Below are 12,763 nucleotides of genomic sequence, written 5' to 3'. Positions count from 1 at the left end.
CTCGTCGCCGTCCTCATCGTCGTCGACATCGTCGGCAAGTCCAAGCATTGTAGAGATTTGTGCAATCATAAGTAGACCACTCTCGCCATAGAGAGTGGGGCCTTTGGAGGAGGGTTTGACAACATTCTGGTGTCGTATTCTTCTCTCTCTATCTCTCAGTCTCAGCATCTTCATTCACAGTGTCTATTCACTTTGTTTGTATCCATTGCACTCTCTCACTAAAGGAACGGAAGGCTTTCCCTTCCGTAAGTAAAAGGAACCCTTGAGCACAGTTCGGAGCACTCATCTTGAGCAAAGTTCAACATTCACTTCCGCTGCACCTAAGATTGGTATTAGAGCTTTGGCAGTGTTCTATATCACTCAAGGAAAGAACCACAATGTCACGATTGTGACGTATTCTTTACCTTCTTTACGTGATTCTCTTGCAGATACAAAGACGTACCAGATCAGAGACCCCTATTCTCGAAAGGATGCGTCTCTTTGACCAAGAGTTGCACTTGTTCGGCGAATAGCCATGCCTCTTCAGCGAATGGCTGCACCTTTACGTCGAAGGGTTACAACTCTACAGCAGAGAGACACAACTATTGGCCTAGAGTCATGTCTATTGGCCTATGGTCATGTCTCTTGATCGTGTCTTTTCAGATTCTATATAAGAAACCCTCTTCTAACAGATTCAATCAATCAAACACACATTCTTCTATTGTGTCTTTGTCTCTAGTCTAGTTCAGTTTTCAGTTTTTATCTAAGTACAGTTATGAATAAACACACTTAGTAGTAGTGTTCTTCACAGTGGTATCAAAGCAATTTTTTCCCGGGCCTCTGGACTTGGCGTCTACCTAACTTCGCCGTTGCTCACCCTACCCGCGACAATCTACGTGTTGTATGGCAGCAGAAGAACGGTGGTACACACATGAATCTGAGTATGAGGTAACTTAAGTGTTTTCTCCAATTCATACTTATACTATACTACAGCATACAGTGATGTGTGTGTGCGACATGTGTGTGTGCAACGTACCCGGCAACTTGCGAGTCCTTGTTCAAATTGGCCGCTCGCACCCTTTCGCATGAAAAGTCTTTCCAACAGATACACCCTTTGGGCACCAAGAGACAAGACTCTCTCCCAGCGGTACTACTTTCCAAGCGATTGACCCTTTGCAGCATTTCACACATAGAATTCGCTGGCTGGCTGTTTTTTTTTACGTACTGCACACAAATTACGTGGCTGAAATTGCCCTTTATCGCTGGCTGAGTTATTCGCTGGAGTTTATTCGCTGGCTGAGTTTTTTTACTACGCTGGTTAATAACCTTACGCTGGCTGGAAAGTCTTTACCCACTTACATTTATTAAAAAAAGGTTCTGCCCGCCAAAAGTTGACCGGCCACCCAAAGCCACTTGGTTTAATTTACCAAAGGTTACATTAAAAAAAAAAAAAAAATGGACAGCAGCGCAACCTTCTTACGGGAAATCTACAGCGCTGGCTTTCCGACACACACACTCCCTTGCGGTGATTCCTGTGCGGCAATCCCGCACTCCTCATGGAGAATGACGCTTACGATGTTCCCGTCCCGTACCTGTCTTACGTAGACGAAGTGCCGGAAGAAGTTCTCCCAAAGAATCCTCTTCTGCCAGAACCTGCTCCTGCGCCTCTTCCCGAACCCATTCCAGTTCCAGACATTCCCGCAGCCATTCCATCGCCGGTGTACTCTCCTGAACCACCGAACCCGCTGGAACGTGAATACTTGGTACACATTTGTCAGCGCCGCTTTGGCTTCTAGCGTTGGTCGATTTGGAAAGTGACCATACAGTGTCAACAAGACGAGTTACAGCATTACGAGTTCATCCTTACTCGTTTTCCGCACTTGGCACACCATATCCCAGCATGTTTCGTTGATAGTCTTTCGGAGATTCAGACTGCGCACACGTTGGTTCCTTTTCATTCGGAGGAAATTGTGCCAGATTATACTCCTCTTACCCCAGAGCCCGACGAGGTCGAGGATCTCACAGAGGACGATCCGGCGTTTGCAGAGTTCTTAGAGCCAGTTCACACACCGCCAACTTTGGCTACAGGGTGGAGTTTTTTAGCTTCGCCTCGATACGAACTCTGACTTCATCATGTCAGAAACAGACCCAGGACAGGGACAGATGGATGCTACAGCACTCTTGGCTGCTATCCAGCAGCAATTCGCAGTCCAAGCGTCACGTCAAGAGCAATTTGAAACACTACTTCATTCCTTATCAGCAGAGGTCAAATCATTGAAGCAATGGACTTCTCCGCCAGATTCTAGTGCTGCTTCTTCCATGAAGGGCGGAAATCATTCGATGCCAGATCAACCAAAACAAGTTAATAATCCTGAACTTCAATATCTTTTTCGCTTACTCACAGAATCTAATAAAAAGAAAGTAGACATTAAACCGCCAGAACCCTTTGATGGCCGCCGTAATAAGCGAGTCATTGACCAATGGCTGTTCAAAATGGACACATATTTCAATAATCTTGAATTGCCGGATGACAAGAAAGTGGCCTTAGCTGCTAGTCTCCTTAAAGATAGCGCCTTCCTATGGTGGCAAAATCGGGTAACCTTAGGCAAACACACATCGACGTGGGCAAAATTCAAGCGAGCGTTGTGTCAGGCTTTCGTGCCAACTAGTGCCGATTTCCATGCACGCTCTGCTTTGCGTCACCTATGCCAGACAGGCTCAGTGGCTGCATATGTATCTCAGTTCCAAAGGTTGAACTTGGAGGTAATGACATTCAATCCCGAGGACAAATTACACTATTTTGTCGATGGATTGGAGCCCACCTTACGTGATGATGTACATAAGGCTAATCCCTCTACACTTGAAGAAGCCATCAGTTATGTGGAAAGACTAGGAGACTATCGTAGAGAAAATTTTCCGTCTGGTAGAGCCGGTGATCGCCCATCTGGTCGCGGACCCCGTGCTTCTTTTCGCAACCAACGAGAAATCTCTTATTCAGGCAGCAGACAACAAAATGGCCCTAATTCTATGCAGTCACAATCAACTGCTAGTTCTTCATCCAGGTCTAATGTTTGGAGTTCTAGAGCGTAGAATGGTAGACCTAATTTCCAAAATGATCGGTCTCTTTTCAATCGACGTCGTCGAAGCCGTCAAACTTTTCGGCCAAATTCATATTCAGACAGACGTTCGTATGGCAATCAAGCTTCAACTTCTGTCGCTCCTCCTCAGCAGTCTACTTCACAACAATCCAAAGATGGATTGTGTACAATTTGTGGTGGACCACACAGATGGTACCAATGTGATAAGCGACCTCAACCGTCCAATTTGCGACGCAATGCTAATGCAGAGACACCTTTAATGTTACCTTTCACTTCTGAGCAATCTACACCACAGCAAGATAAAGGCAAGCGAGTGGTTAATACAATTCGTGTTTCTAAGGTGGCTACATTTCTTATGAAAAATGCCAGTAATGCTAAGCCCGTTCCGAACACCTTGTCTAACCAAGTTTTAAGTCTTCTTGGCTTCATACATGGCAAACCGATTAACATTTTGGTCGACAGTGGTTGTTCTAATAACTTTGTGAGCACCAACATAGTGCATCGACTTAAATTGCCTACGGTTCAAAGTATTCAACCATATTATGTTGAATTAGCTGATGGTTCATTTTTGACATGTAACACAATTGTTCAACACTTGCCATTTGACGTCCAAGATTATCAAGACAGCCTTTCTTTTGAAGTAATGCCATTATCAACTTATGATATGATTCTTGGCCAATGTTGGTTATACCAATACGATCCTCTTATCAGTTTTCGAGGACATTCAATAACACTTTGCAAGGATGGTCAACTCATTACGATGAATGGCTTATTTCAAGTACAACCAGTAGCTGTTGTTTCTGCTTTACAAGTTAAGCGGATGGTAAGAAAATCTAAGAATTTTACAGCACTCTTAATGATACGTAGCACAGATGATGCTTCATTGGAAACAATTCAATCTACACCAAAACCCAATCCTACAGCTTATCTTGAGCAACCATTCTATAAACCATACTTGGACCTCTTTCCTGATGAATTGCCGAGCACCTTACCTCCTCGTAGACCAGTGGATCATCCTATTGATTTAATTCCTGGCAGTGCTCCGCCTACATGAGCTCCATATCGAGTCTCATATTCCGAATCTCAGGAAATTCAGCAACAACTCGCTGATTTGCTTGATAAAGGTCATATTCGTCCAAGTAAAAGTCCTTTTGGTGCTCCAGTTTTGTTAGTAAAGAAAAAAGATGGTTCTATGCGCCTGTGCATAGATTACCGCGCGTTAAATAAGCTGACAATCAAAAATAAATTTCCTCTTCCAAGGATTGATGAACTTTTTGATCAACTTTTGGGTGCTAAGATATTTTCGAAGATTGACTTGAAGTCTGGATATCATCAAATCAGAATAAAAGCAGGTGATGAGTATAAAACTGCATTTAGAACAAAATATGGGCATTATGAATTCTTGGTAATTCCTTTTGGACTAACCAATGCTCCTGCATCGTTTATGACATTGATGAATCAGATTTTTGGTCCATATCTAGATAAATTCGTCATAATTTATTTGGATGACATTCTCGTTTTTAGCAAGAATATTGCAGAGCATAAAGAACATCTTCGTTTGGTGTTTTTAATATTGCGGACTAATGTGCTTTATATCAACAAGAAAAAGAGCGAATTTTTCAAGGATCGGATCGATTATCTTGGCCATGTTATATCAGTTGATGGAATAGCAATTGACCCTCAGAATATCAAAGTTATTGTCGAGTGGCCTCTTCCAACAACAATATCTGATGTTCGCTCATTCTTGGGTTTGGCAAATTTCTACCATACCAAGGTTTCCAAGTTTTCGGACATTGCTGCTCCTCTTTCAGAGTTGACGAAATTTGAAAAGCTTACATGGTCCACAGAAGCAGAAAAGTCTTTTAATGATCTTAAACAGGCTTTGACTACTACTCCAGTCATGGCCATTGCAGATCCTCTCAAACCATTTTTAGTAATGACAGATGCTTCAGATCGTGCTTCTGGTGGAGTATTAATGCAAAATGACAGAGTTATTGCCTTTGATAGTAAAAAGTTTACTGCTATACAGATACGTTACCCAGTCTATGACAAAGAGTTCCTCGCCATTATCCATGCCTACCGTACATGGAAACATTACCTTTTGGGAGCCGACTCTATTGTCAAAACGGATCATCAATCATTGCAGTATATTTTTACACAACCAGTTATGAATCCTCGTCAAGGTCGACGGGTGGAATTCTTGGCAAATTTCCACATGACTATTGAATATGTTCCAGGACTTCAGAATTCGGTAGCAGATGCACTCAGTCGAATGCCACAAGCTACGAACATGGCAATATCTATAGTTACTTTTGATATTCCTGATTGTTTCAAGAATGAATATTTGACGGATCGAGATTTTGCTGAAGTATTTCGAGTACTTCGCACAAATACTCCCACACAAGCAGAAATGAATCTAGTTCCAGCATATACAGTAGAAGATAATCTGTTATATTATGAAGACCGAATTTGCGTACCACACAATTTACGCATGAGGAAGATGATTATTCAAGAGCATCGTGAAGTTCCTTATACAGTTCATCCTGGAATCAATAAAACGTATAAATTATTGGCAGCTGTATTTTATTGGTCTCAAATGAAGCAAGACGTAGTGAACTTTGTTAAAGCTTGTCACTCGTGCCAAACTATGAAGGCCTCAAGACAGTTACCACAAGGATTATTACAACCTTTACCAATTCCAAATGAACGCTGGGAAAGCATTAGTATGGATTTCATTACAACGTTGCCTAAATCATCAAAAGGCAATACTCAGATATTGGTGATTGTGGATCGATTTTCAAAGATGGCACATTTCATACCTTGTAGAATTACTGCTTAAGCACCAGATATTGCTTCGTTATTTGTGCAACATATATTTCGAATCCATGGACTGCCAAAATCAATAATTTCAGATCGAGATCCCAAGTTCACAGGACATTTTTGGACTTCCTTATTCAAGTCATTGGGAACGAATCTTTTATTCAGTTCAGCTTATCATCCACAGACTGATGGACAAACTGAACGAGTGAATCAAATATTGGAGGAAATGTTGCGACATTACATACAAACCCGCCTAAATTCTTGGGAAGAATATTTGCCTTTGGTGGAGTTTGCTTACAATAATTCTTTTCATTCAGCGATTGGAATGACTCCTTTCCAAGCAGCATTTGGACATACACCATTGATTCCCGCAAACTTTGTGATTCAACATAAAGTTGCTTTAGCGGATCAATTGGTAAATGAAATGCAAGATATCCTTCTTCAGATCAAGGATAGATTGGCACATGTTCGACAGACTTATCAAAAGCAAGCAAATAAACACCGTCGCCATACAGAATTTCAAGAAGGAGATTTGGTGTTACTATATGTTGCCTCGCATGGATACAAAACAGTAAAGTCTGTTTTTCCCAAGTTACGACCTAAGTATTATGGTCCTTTCAAGATTTTGAAGAAGTATTCTACAGTTAGTTACAGAATCGAACTTCCAATAGCATGGAGAAAGATTCATCCAACATTTCACATTTCTTGGTTAAAGAAATATATCCCAGGAGATTCAATTATTCCAGATGTCTCATCCTATGTTCCAGAAATTGAGGAAGAACACTTGATTTTAATCCCAGAGATTATTCTTGATGTTCGACAAAAGGAGACAAGAAGGAAGATTATTACCGAGTTTCTAGTCAAGTGGATGGACCTTGAAGAGTCAGACTCTACTTGGCAAACGGATGAAGAAATGCAACAATACCCTAACCTTTTACAAGAATTTTTTGATAAACGCATGACAATTATTTAATAACAGGGTTTTATTTTAAATGGGAGGGAATGTCACGATTGTGACGTATTCTTTACCTTCTTTACGTGATTCTCTTGCAGATACAAAGACGTACCAGATCAGAGACCCCTATTCTCGAAAGGATGCGTCTCTTCGACCAAGAGTTGCACCTGTTCGGCGAATAGCCATGCCTCTTCAGCGAATGGCTGCACCTTTACGCTGAAGGGTTACAACTCTACAGCAGAGAGACACGACTATTGGCCTAGAGTCATGTCTATTGGCCTATGGTCATGTCTCTTGATCGTGTCTTTTCAGATTCTATATAAGAAACCCTCTTGTAACAGATTCAATCAATCAAACACACATTCCTCTATTGTGTCTTTGTCTCTAGTCTAGTTCAGTTTTCAGTTTTTATCTAAGTACAGTTATGAATAAACACACTTAGTAGTAGTGTTCTTCACACACAAGAACCACATAATTTTTATTTTTTTTTGCTTGTTGCGGTCACACATAACCCAAGACCTCTTGGGCGTGTCGATTCCTAATCGTGTTTTTGAAGAGTGACAAGAATCCCAAGAAAGAAGGGCTTGTCCAACCTCCCCTTATGCCTCTTTTCACTCATTAGAAGCGGACCGTGCACTTAGTGGCCGGCCAATCGACGTGCGGTGGGAAAAAGCAACCTTGGTGTGAGCGCAAGGCCACCACGGGGTGCCCCTGCGGAAAAGAGCAGAACTCGGGTGAAGAGAAGATCTTTCTCTAACACAGATTGCAAGCGAAAGAAGAACCTCAAGAACCCCAAGAACCCAAGTTCCTCGTGAACTTAAGAACCCAAGACCGCACGAACCCACAAGAACCCACGACTTCAGTGGATGGTCATCACTCGAAGCGGAATGGATACTTCGCTTGGAGGTGATGAGCATGATAGAGGTGAAGAAAAATTTTCCCCACCAGGAGGTTTTTCCGACCCTCCCCCTTCCCCATCTACGCCAAGGATTGCACCAACTCCTATGGAGGAGCTGAAGCAGTTGTTTATGGACAGGAAGTTAGAACGCAAAGAAAGCAAAGCAAAAAGAAAAGCAGAAATGGATCGCAAGCACAAAGAAAGAAGAGCCGAAATGGAGCACGAACACCCAAGAAAGAAATGCAGAAATAGCCCGCGAACACAAAGAAAGAATGGCAGTCATAGCCCGTGAAAACGAAGAAAGAATGGCAACCATAGATCGTGAGCACAACAAAAGGAAAGCCGCCTTGTTCTGATTCTTTTTTCAAGTGCAGGCACAGATGCAAGAGATTCGGGAAAAGGAGACTCCCTCCGTCTCTTCTTCTCCAAAGCATGACACAAGATTTGCATGATGATAAGCATGATGAATTGCATGATAATGATGAGCATGATGGTTTAGATGATAAGGACAAGCATGATGATTTGCATGATGATCAAGATGTCATTTCTCACAAGCATGGTGATTTGCATGAAGATGATGTGATTGTTCACAAGGATGATGTGTTAGTTGATACTTTCTCTAGTGAAGCTAACCTCATTGCAGATTCAATCAATCACAAAGAACCAATCTTGGCTCTCGAGTCGAGGTCCACAGAACCCCACAGAAAGATTCAATCAAACACGAAGAACCGATCTTGGCTCTCGAGTCTAGGTCCAAACACAGGAAGTATTATGTGTTCGAATGATTAGTCAACACACATTGTTCGAGTGTTTCATTCGTGATCGTTTCCTGTATTTTAGTCAGCGTCTTTATGTGATCCCTTTTCATAGGCATGCCATATTGTACGATAAGCACGATTCACTCATGAACGAGCATGGATGTATGCGAATTACTCATGAAAAGATGAAATGTTTGCATTCAAGGAATTCACATTCCATGTCTCTTCCTTGGCACGACACAGTCCTCGAAAAAGCACAAGAAGGATTGAGCATCAAGCATCGGCATGTCCATTGTAATTTGCCACAGTTGATTGATTTAGATCACAAAGTGGAGATTCGACCCCATTGTTTGTGTGTGTTTGATGTACGGTTTGGCACTCCATCTATATGTCATCTACATTGCATGCACAGTCTTTAGAGAAGACAAGAGCTTTTCCAGTCACTTTACATGAAATGGGTATGTTCATGTTTTTGTGTTGGAAGTGGTTTCAGGAATTTTCAGCCTCGGAGATTCTTGAATAAGAAAGAAGCATGACTCCGGACGAAGTTGAAGCATTGATCCACAGAAGCAAGCGTTATAGACCTTTATGAAGTTCAAGTATCGCACGACCCACGGATCAGAGTGGGCAGGCGAAGAGTCCTTTCCAAGATTGCGGGTGTTGTTGGCAATCTCCCTCGACACTATAGAGTTCGGTACCAATACCTCACTTTGAAAAAGAGGGGATGTCACGTAACACATCCAACCCTATGCGTCCGTGGACAAGCTACAGCATGACCAGGGTTCAGTTCAGTCAAGTCAGTCTAGAATAGGAAGTGATCTAGCACTTTTGTGAGTCTGTTCGCAGACCGTGCATGTCCAGGCACTTAGATTAGATGCATATCCTCTGGTTGCACACAGCATGATCATCAAATTACAGTTAGAACCCATCGAGAGCATTTTTACAGTGCATAGACTATTTTTGATATTTTTCACTTATTATTTTTAAGTGACTTTTGTTGGGAACTAGGTAGAGCAATTTGACTAAGTAAATATATATAGAAGCCTAGCGCTAGCACTTCCTGGTAGAAGAGGCAGCAGGAGCACCTTGCTCAACAGGCAACTTCTCAGCAAGACCCCCCCCATCAAGGCCTAGCGTTTTTGCAACACAGCATCAACACTGGTGTTTTTGCACCATAGACCAGCCCTGGTGTTTTTGCACAGCAGATAAGCCCCGGCAACCACAGTAAACAGCAGATCCACTAGCGTTAGCAGATTCTACAACAGTTAGCAGATTTCCACCGCAGCAGAAGATTTTCAGCCCTAGCCTTTTTGCATCTGCAAGACACCTCAACGTTTTTGCAGATCTTCGCGACGAAATCAGCCATAGGACCAGTGTTTTCAGTTTTCAGCAGTCAGTACCCATAGTAGAACCCCCTACACTGGGTTTTATTTTAAATGGGAGGGAATGTCACGATTGTGACATATTCTTTGTGAGAGTGCGCGTGTGCGGAAGCGTGAGAGAGAAAAGAGAGAGAGAGAGAGAGAGAGAGAGAGAGAGAGAGAGAGAGAGAGTAGACCACAAACGCAAGGTATGGTGGAAGAGGGGGCGATCAGCCCCCCATGACTACCATGAGCAAGAAGACCCTCAATACAATCAGTATAATGGAAGGGGGTACCCCCCTGCCCCTATAAATAGGTGCCCAAGGGGGAGGTAGGGCAATGCTTGGAAAAATCCCCCACGACCAAACAAGAAAATAAATATATATCAGGACACCCAAACAAGGTGGCCGGCCAAAAGTGGGCGGCCAGACAATGCAGTGGGTGGCCAGCACACAGACATACTAGCCATACATGTATGCCCTAGACCTATGAAGCAGCAGAATGATGTAAGTCTAACACCCCCTCTCAGCATTGGATGTTGAACAAACTGCATGAAGCTGAAGATGTGAGGCAAATGATGAAGATGGTTGCTGCCATGTCCACTGAAAGACGAACTCCGCAAGTGTAGCAGCAGTCTCGGGTGTCCCGACCACCAAGAAATCTCCATGGTAAAGTGCCATCACAAGTAGTGTAGCAAACTGATGTACTCCGCCGATACAGAGTGAAGATACTGTGTGAAGGTCCCGAATTGAGTATGAAAACAACTCCTTGTCGTGAAAGAAGTGCCAATAGACCTGCAAGTGTCTTGCCCAATAGGATCTGTGATGTCTGTAGTCAAACCATCTGGAGAAAATGGGGAAGCCCAAGAATAATCATGAGAATGACCGGAAGCTTGTCAATGCATGAACGTGAAACCCAATGTTGCCAGGTGGCTAAGCTGTATAAAACTCCAAGAAAGCCATATATAGCAATCTACGCCATAAACGTCCTTCGAATCAAGGAAAGCCAGACTAAACAATCTGCACTGTAGAAGCTAACCTGAGAGAGAGAGAGAGAGAGAGAGAGAGAGAGAGAGAGAGAGAGAGAGAGAGAGAGAGTAGACCACAAACACAAGGGATGGTGGAAGAGGGGGCGATCAGCCCCCCATGACTACCATGAGCAAGAAGACCCTCAGAACAATCACTATGATGGAAGTGGATACGCCCCTGGCCCTATAAATAGGTGCCCAAGGGGAGGTAGGGCAATGCTTGGAAAAATCCGCCACGACCCAACAGGAAAATAAATATATATGAGGGCGCCCGGACAAGGTGGTTGGCCGGCCCAGAAGTGGGCGGCCGGAGAATGCAGTGGATGGCCAGCCCAAAGACATACTAGCCGTACATGTATGCCCTAGACCTATGAAGCAATAGAGTGGTGTAAGTCTAACATTCTTTGTCTTTGTATTACCTTCTTCAATTGATTCTTACGTACCAGATCAGAGATCCCTGTTCTCAAAAGGATGCGTCTCTTCGCCCAAGAGTCGCACCTGTTCGGCGAATAGCCATGCCTCTTAATGTCACAATTGTGACGTATTCTTTGTCTTTGTATTACCTTCTTCACTTGATTCTTTTGCAGATACCAGATCAAAGACCCGAGACCCCTGTTTTCGAAAGAATGCGTCTCTTCGTCCAAGAGTCGCATGTATTCGGCGAATAGCCATGTCTCTTCAACAAATGGCTGCACCTTTACGCCGAAAGGTCACGACTCTACAGCAGAAGGACACAACTATTGGCCTAGAGTCATGTCTCTTGACCTATGGTCATGTCTTGTCATCGTGTCTCTTCGGTTTCTATATAAGAACACTCTTGTAATAGATTTCAATCAAGCAACACACATTCAGTGTTTTAAGTCTTTGTCTTTAGTTCTAGTTTAGTTTCAGTTTTTATCTAAGTTTAGTTATGAATAAACACACATGGTAAGAGTGTTCTTCACAAGCACAATGTGGACGCCCTGTTTTTAGGAGCCCTTTTACCTTTCAATATGAGCCTAGGGCTCTCTCTCTTTGGTGGATGAGCTTGGGAGCATTGGAGACAAGAGCGACCCGCCGCAAAGTTGTTCCTTTTGATCATCAATCAAGAAAGAAATATCGAACGAGGCGTCAATCTTTGAGGCCAATGCATTTGAAATCAAAACTCCACTTCGTGTGGACTCTATCTATCTATCTATCTATATATATATATATATATATATATAGATTGCAGTTTCTCTTTTGTGTGTTGCTAATAATTTCTCGCTTGGGTGTCCAAGCCTGTTACACAGACATGCACGCACGCATACATCAAATCAAAGATCTGCGTATTGAGTTTCTGTCATAACTCAAAGATCTGATGTATGCACATGCGCATACATCAAATCAAAGATTTGAGTACTGAGTTTTTGTCATAACTCTAGAGATGCAGGGCAGACTCAAGCCATAATGAAGCTTAGCACTAAAAGAGGCATTAAATAGGAAAAACTAGTAAACTAGTAAGGTAGCTGATAGGGTATATGCACAACAAAAGATAGACAGAATTAACACCATATCAACTGCTCGTAACTTTAGTACAACAATAAGGTAGTTAAAGGGCATATGTACCACAAAAGATAGAAAGAATTAACACGATATCAACTGGTCATAACTCCTACAAAGGCAAGAACAATTTAATAATTATTTTTATGTGTCTAAAAGCGTAAACAAAACAGCAGCTACTTACAAATGACAGGCGGACTTTTTATGAAGAGGCTGACTTTTGAAAAGACAAATCTTTTTCAAGTGCCTCAACAAGCTTGACGTATTCCAAAGTGGCTTAGCCTAAATATGTTCCAGTTACTATATACACATAGAATCTTCACTATGCAATCGTCCCCTTCACGGC

At 42.6% G+C, this 12,763-nt stretch overlaps 1 protein-coding gene across 1 annotated transcript in view; it reads right to left on the bottom strand.

Annotated features, from left to right (window-relative positions):
• LOC147429005 (CMP-sialic acid transporter 5-like) overlaps window positions 1-12,763 on the bottom strand; it is a 102,936-nt gene that overhangs the window by 61,332 nt on the left and 28,841 nt on the right. The window lies entirely within an intron of this gene.

The sequence above is a fragment of the Adiantum capillus-veneris genome, chromosome 22, assembly GCF_014529385.1.
Source record: "Adiantum capillus-veneris isolate H3 chromosome 22, ASM1452938v2, whole genome shotgun sequence".
Taxonomy (NCBI): domain Eukaryota; kingdom Viridiplantae; phylum Streptophyta; class Polypodiopsida; order Polypodiales; family Pteridaceae; genus Adiantum; species Adiantum capillus-veneris.
The sequence above is the reverse complement of the archived record's forward strand: the minus strand, read 5'-3'. Positions and strand labels throughout refer to the sequence as shown.